At 42.6% G+C, this 7,030-nt stretch overlaps 1 pseudogene; it reads right to left on the bottom strand.

Annotated features, from left to right (window-relative positions):
* Nucleotides 1-1,008: 1,008 nt before the first annotated feature.
* Nucleotides 1,009-3,395, bottom strand: LOC123587479 (annotated as a pseudogene).
* Between the last annotated feature and the right edge of the window lie 3,635 nt (nt 3,396-7,030).

Consider the following 7,030-nt stretch of genomic DNA (forward strand, 5'->3'; position numbering starts at 1 on the left):
AAATGGCAAGATTTCATTCTTTTTTTTTTGTTTTTTTTTTTTTAATCACAGAGTAGTATTCCTTGTATATATGGACCACATCTTCTTAATCCATAGGATGAATAAGTTCTGGAGAACGACGACCGTTTGATGTAAGGCCTGTGATTAATAGTGCTGTATTGTACACCTAAAAGTTTGATAACGGAGTAGATTTTATGTTAAGTACTCTTGCCACAGAAGGAAAAAAACAAAATAAAGCATAACAAAAAAAAAAAAGATAGGTTGTCCTTTTTTTAAATGTTGTATGTTCTTAATGCATATCATCTAGGAAAAGTTGAGGGCTAGACCAGTAGGCACAGTACATGTGGCCTGAGTATATAGGTATAGAGGGAGAATACTATGAAAATAAGAATTGATTCCTCAAAAGATTGAGATTAAAAAAAAAAAAAAAGCTGTCTCCACAAACTTTTCCCCCCTCATTCTATAAAGATTTATCATTTCCAAATACAGTGAAAGGAACTTGAGTAATTTACCCATTTTGTTTTCTATTATGTGCCTTAGAGATGCCTCACTAAAAACTGGGATCTGACACAACGGAATAGCATTCACAGCACTAAGGTTGATTGTTACAGACATATTAAACTCTTCGAGTATTAAATGGTTGCATCCTATTTATTTATCTCATTCGATGTTCTGAGATAAAAGGGTTAACCATTGGGGTGCCCAGGTGGCTCAGTCGGTTAAGTGTCTGAATCCTGATTTTGGCTCAGGTCATGATCTCACCGTTTGTGAGTTGGAGCCCCGCAATGAGCTCTGAGCTGACAGCATGGAGCCTGCTTGGGATTCTCTCTTCCTCTCTCTCTCTCTGCCCTTCCCCTGCTTTCTCTCTCTCTCTCTCTCTCTCTCTCTCTCTCTCTCGGTGATAAATAAACTTAAAAAAAAAAAAAGGGGGTTAACCATTAATTGCATTATAAGTCCTTTTTCTCACACTGAAATCTGACGGTAATTAAATTCTGATGTTTCTCCAAGCTACTGTATGAAGAGGAGGCTGAAGGCCAGAACTATATGGCACACTGCAGCATAAGGACCCTGTCTTCCGTTCACCAATTCTGGCACATTTCTAAAAGGTACCCAACAATCCAGTTTTATTTCTGTCCAGGGGCCTGGGTGCCAAGGATCAGATATAAGCACAGGTTCATTTAAGCAGCAAGATTACAATCAACAGACTCTGAACATTGAAAATGGCAGACTAGCGAGGCCAGTGAAGCCCCAGCCTCACCCCTTCTGGGTCCAGGACCGAGCAGGCATCGCCACAAACTTAACGATGGATTAGTCTCAGCTGTGAGGTCACAGAAATTACAGAACACGTGGTACCTGGATATCCAGGAATGGTTCGCAGTTCTGCTTCCTGCTTGCTGTGCAACGTTGGACAAGACAATATACCACTCTGCATCCCAAGTGTAGAGATAAAAATGAAAGCGTTTACTTCATTGGGTTATTTTGAAACAAACAAACAAACAAACAAACAAAAAAACACAAAAAACCATCATAATGTATGTGAACAAGCATTATTAACTGGCAGAGATATTGCTTTTAGTTATTGTTTGTTTCGGGGGGCCAGTTAAATGAAAAATACTTTGAAGGTTGAATTTGCAGACACTTGCTGCAAAAAATATGTTTCTAATTTTTATTATACACAATGATCATTGGAAAATAAAAGCGCCAAACACATGCATGCCCTCACTCTTCCAACGTCAGAGTGTCTGTCTGGTGTGTCACTGACAGTGTCCTCCCCCCTGGCTTCCAGGCAAAGGAAAGCAGTGACACATTGACACTGCACATCCCTTCTTGATGTGGAGCATAATCTGTCAGCATTGCCCTTCCGCCTTCTTTCCTTGCAATCCTTCTTAGGAAGCCCTTCGCTCAGGTTGTATCTGTATTTTATTCTAGAAGTCTGAGCATTTCTTTTACAAATATTTAAATTATTAGTCCATCTGGAATTAATCTGATATAGGGTGGGAGAGATGTGTCATATTTTTGCAAATGCTAAGCCATTTACAAAATAGATATTTTTGCAAATGGCACTCAACACCATTTATTGAATGACCCAGCCTTTCGTCACTGATAGGAGTTGCAAACTTTTCCATATACTAAGTTACTAAATATATATGAGAAGGTTTCTGGATGAAACATTCCACTGAATTGTTCTTGGCCCCGTCACTACCACATATTTTAATTAACTTTATAGAAGCTTTCCTGTCTAATGAGTGAAGCCTTCAACCTTGTTTTTCCAACATCCATTGGCTTTCCGGCATGCTTATTCTTTCGGAAGGTCTTTAGAATTTTTTTATTTTCACATTCTAGACATCCATGAAAATACAGGAAAATCTCCAAACTCTCAACAATATGATAATTAAGGTGACAGACAATATAAAACCAGAAGCAGGATTAAGATTTCTGAATCACAAGGAAGATGGAGCTGTATTTAGAAAACCTCCCAGCCACTTGGAAGATCCCGTAGCTTTGCTGCTCTGAATATGCACACCTCTATTACTGCAGTTGGTTTGCATTTTATTTTTTAAATGTTGGCTTCCCCATCGGAGTCTGAGCTCATTTAGGGCAGGGGCTATCTCTTAAATATCTTTTGTACCATTGCACAGTGATAGGGACATAGTAGATGCTCGAAAAATATTTAGTGAATTAATTCACAGTACACAAAATTTCCATTCGGCAGTTCCACGGCTGTATTTTCCCTCTGTCTTTGCTGGAGGGCAGGATCCCGGAGTACCTGAGACTCGCCCCGCTCCAAGATGCTTTCCTCCCCAACCTGGCACACAGTAGGTACTCAGAAAATGTTGCCTTCTTCCATTTCCATAGCCTCTGTTTAGCTCTCCTCTCCCAGGGGCAGGGGAGGAAAAACAAGGCCTCACGTGTAGTCCACTAACATTTTCAAAAGAAAATCCGGATGTCTGCTGGAAGGACATGACAAGTTAAAAGGAAAACATGGTTCCCAACTGCGGCAGCTTCCACGCCCGGGGGGAGACTGACACCCTGAAATGCCCTCCTGGAGGCCAGTGTACCCAGCCTTACTTTTGTTAAAGAGTGAAGAAACGGGACCCTTGAGTTTGACTTTGAAGTTTGAAGTCTCTGGAGGACATGGGGAAGAAGGAGGTGCTAGCTGATGTCCGTGGGTGAGGGCGCCGGGAACAGCACATTATTCTTTTGAAGTCGCTCTCCCTGGGGTTCGCTTTAAAATGTCCCGGGCAGCTTTCCTTTTACAGCTTCTGGGTACCCTGCGTATGTTAAATAAAGAACGAAGGTTTTCTCTTGCACCACAGGATTAACTGGTCACGGACGCCTCTCTGATCGCGGACAGCTGCGGAGATGCACTGGTAGAAAATAACGTACCAGCCCATGTTGATGCCCACTTCCCCTTTGTGGCCGGTTGAAACTTTGGGAATGCCTCATTTAAAGGAGGAAAGAAAACAAAATTGTGTGACTGAGCTCTCTCTTTACTGTCCTTTCTCATGTTTTCATAGCAGTTTTGGGGGGGCTTAGAGTTGATCTGAAGAGAATTTCCTAAAACCCACCAGAAGTCAACCTGAGGCTGGAGACAGTTTGGGGGGCTTCTCATGCTTCCGCCAAGGATATCTTCCTTGGTCTAGAGGCAGCCAAAAGCTCTCCTGGGGATCTCTAGGACAGAACTCACATGTCCTGGGCACGGGAATTCCCACCCTTCCTTCAGGTTTTCCTCCCCAAAGTGCTTCCAAACATTCCCCGTTCCACCTAAGATGAAGAGGCCATACACAGACCCAGCGGGACCGTCACCTGCCCAGAGTGACCAGGAGCCTGGGCCCAATCTAGCTTCCTGCTTTGCTAGTTTGCTTGATGTTTGCAAAGGAAGCCTTGATTGTTCAGCTTGTGGGAGAGAATATTCTCTCAGGCTCTTCTGGCCTGTTTCTTCTGTTGAACAAGGACAGGCTCAGTACAATGTTTTCTTCTCTAGCATAGAAAGCAAGGCTTGAGGGACCTCTTTTGGATTAGGGGCAGGTACAGAGAGCTCATGGGCCTGGGGGCAGCAAGAGGGGTGACTGTGCTGCCCTCTATTTAGGTGTTGAGCTCGGACCTTGGGTCTTAGGAGGGTGTGCCTTACGGTTTGAAGAAGGGCCCTACCTCAGTGTGGGCAGGTCAGCTTTTTTTTTTTTTTTAATTTAATGTTTATTTATTTTTGAGAGAGAGAGAGAGAGGGAGACACAGAATCCGGAGCAGGCTCCACGCTCTGAGCTGTCAGCATAGATCCCATTTGTTCAACAAATGTCTGAGAACGTTGCGTGATTCCCTGTTTGGGTCCCACTCTGCTCCCGTTCTCCCCAGTGGAGAATGACGGACACTCACGCAGTGCCCACGTGCTCTTGGTCTCAGATATTACCTCGTTTCAATCTTACAAACCCTGCTGTCTTACAGAGCTTACAACATTATAACCTGGGTAGAACCAGCACTCATTTTCCCTTTCCTTTTTGTTATATTTTCCACTGAAGAAACTGAGGTTCAGAGAGGCCAGTGACTTGTCCCATGGTCACAAAGAACTTGAATCATGTCACAGGCTTAGAAGGAGGTCTGTAAATGCTTGTGGGTGGTGAAATTTAATTTAAAGAAAAGTAAAAGGCAAGTGATTTTGTGGTTTCTTTTCATCCATTATTTATTTGTTACTACCTCTCAGGTAGTAACATTTCTTTCTCCCCTAGAGGTACCCATTTCTTTCTCCCCTAGAGGTACCACACTACTCTGTTTGGTACGTATCCTTGGGTCTGTGTCCTTGAAAATATATGTGTAGCATTATTTTATATAGAAATGTGTGCTAGATTGTATATGTGGCATTGCACTCTCTGTTTTATTCTATTTCTTATTTTTTACTTAAAGATTTTGAGTTCTCTATGTGTTGCTTTATGTCCATTTAGCTCGTTGCTTCTGAGTGCCTTGTTCTATTCCACAGGATACATCTACATTCCCCCGATGCTGGGTACCTGGACACTTTCACCTCTAGCTCTCTGCTGCACACATATTGGTGTAGAGCATCCTTGAACGTGTGAGAGCTTCTCGGGGGCAAGTATCAAGTCTCTGTACTTTCTGTGGCGGGTCAAAGCCTGAAAGGAGAGCTGGACAGCTGGAGATGGTGGAATATTTATTTTAAATGCAACCAATAGGAACCAGAGGGCATCCCCCATTAAAGGGACTGCTCTGCTCTACAAAGAGAACCATTAAAATGAATGTAAATCACAGTAGCCTCAGGGACTGTTTAATAACAATCTGACTTTTTATTGGGTGAGCAGGAGATGTGCCAGCTTTCTCCTTACAGAGTCTCCTGGATCTTTTACAGAGGGAGAGAGAGAGAGAGAGAGAGAGAGAGAGAGAGATCCTATCTGAACTGCTATGGAGATTATCGAGGGCAGAGGGCTGCTCAGGGAGTAATGGCCATAAATCCAATTAGTAACTCACTTTCTCTTTTGCCACAGGCTCCATTTCCCCCAAATACATGGAAGATAATTCTACACTCTGGAACCGGTCTATCCCGAGGGCTCCATGATACCATGCCACCAAGACACAAAAGTTTCTTGCATGGGAAAAGGACTGGGATGATCCACACTAAACCAGTGACAGCAGAAACCACGATTGTTCTGGAGTGGCGTGGGAGCCTTGCCACACTCATGTATCACTTCCAGCAAAAATCATGTTCCTGTCTCATTTGTGAAATAAGGAAATGGGAGAAAAACTTCAGGGATTTTCCAGAGAAATTTAAGCAAAACTAGAGATCACAGGAACCCCACTTATTTCTGGGTGGGGAAACTAAGGCAGCAGGAGCACCAAGACGGTTAAGGGATCCTGCTCCCAATGAGGAGGGCAGACACAGGGGCCGGGGCTTCTATGTCTCCTGACTCTCCCACTCCAGTCCCGGGTCAGCCGGTGAGCTCAGTCAGCAGAACCACTAGGGGGGCCAGGAGCCCGAGTGCTGAGCCAAAGAAGGGTCTGGGATCCCAGGCCACTACTTGTTTGGGAACTTGCATACTTAAAAGACCAGATTCTTTAATGACAAATCTTTATGATCCAAAACAAAGAATCGAGATGCCTGGGGTAAAAATAAAATAGGTACCAGCTTAATTTTGTTGTTTAAAAAAAATACTGCATGACTGCTTCACTTCTTTTTTCCTCTGAGGTTAAAAACAAAACAGAAAAACCAAAGCAACAACAACAACAAAAAACACGTTGAGAACAGCTCATCTAGAGGATGCACACAGTCATACCAGGTTCTTTCTTTCTCTTGTTGCACATACACTTGTTACAAACATGCTTCTTTGGGGTTTGTAGTTTTGTCAAAATTATGATTGAAATCAATATATGACGGACACATTAGCATGAGTTGATAGAAAAAACACAAAGGATTTGAAAAAATTAATTTTTTATTTATTTTTGAGAGAGAGAGAGAGAGAACACAGTGAGGGAGGGGCAGAGAGAGAGGGAGACATAGAATCTGAAGCAGGCTCCAGGTTCTGAGCTGTTAACACAGAGCCCAACGCGGGGCTCGAACCCACGAACTATGAGATCATGGCCCAAGCTGAAGTCAGATGCTTAAAGAACTGAGCCACCCAGGTGTCCCAACAAAGGATTTGGATTTGAATCCCTGACTTGTCATTTACTAGTAACCTTTAATAAGTGATCTAACCCTCTTAAGCTTTAGTTTATTACCTTAAAAATAATATGAATAATATGTAATTCATAAGATTCTTGTGAGGATTAAATAAGATACTGTAAGGAGAGCTTTCAGTACAATGTCTGGCACATAGTAAGCTCTCAATAATGATACCTATAGTATTTAACAGGATCATATTTATTACTGTTACTTTCCCTTGTATGATTCCAGGGATCAATGAGGTGTTTGTTAGGTAAACTAATATCTTGAATTCTTCAAAAGCAGAGCCTGAGACAATGATTTGTGTGCAGGATGTTTATTCAGAAGGTGATCTCAGAAGTAGAGTGAGGAAGTGAGCCGAGAAAG

This window comes from Leopardus geoffroyi, chromosome D3 (assembly GCF_018350155.1).
Source record: "Leopardus geoffroyi isolate Oge1 chromosome D3, O.geoffroyi_Oge1_pat1.0, whole genome shotgun sequence".
NCBI lineage: Eukaryota > Metazoa > Chordata > Mammalia > Carnivora > Felidae > Leopardus > Leopardus geoffroyi.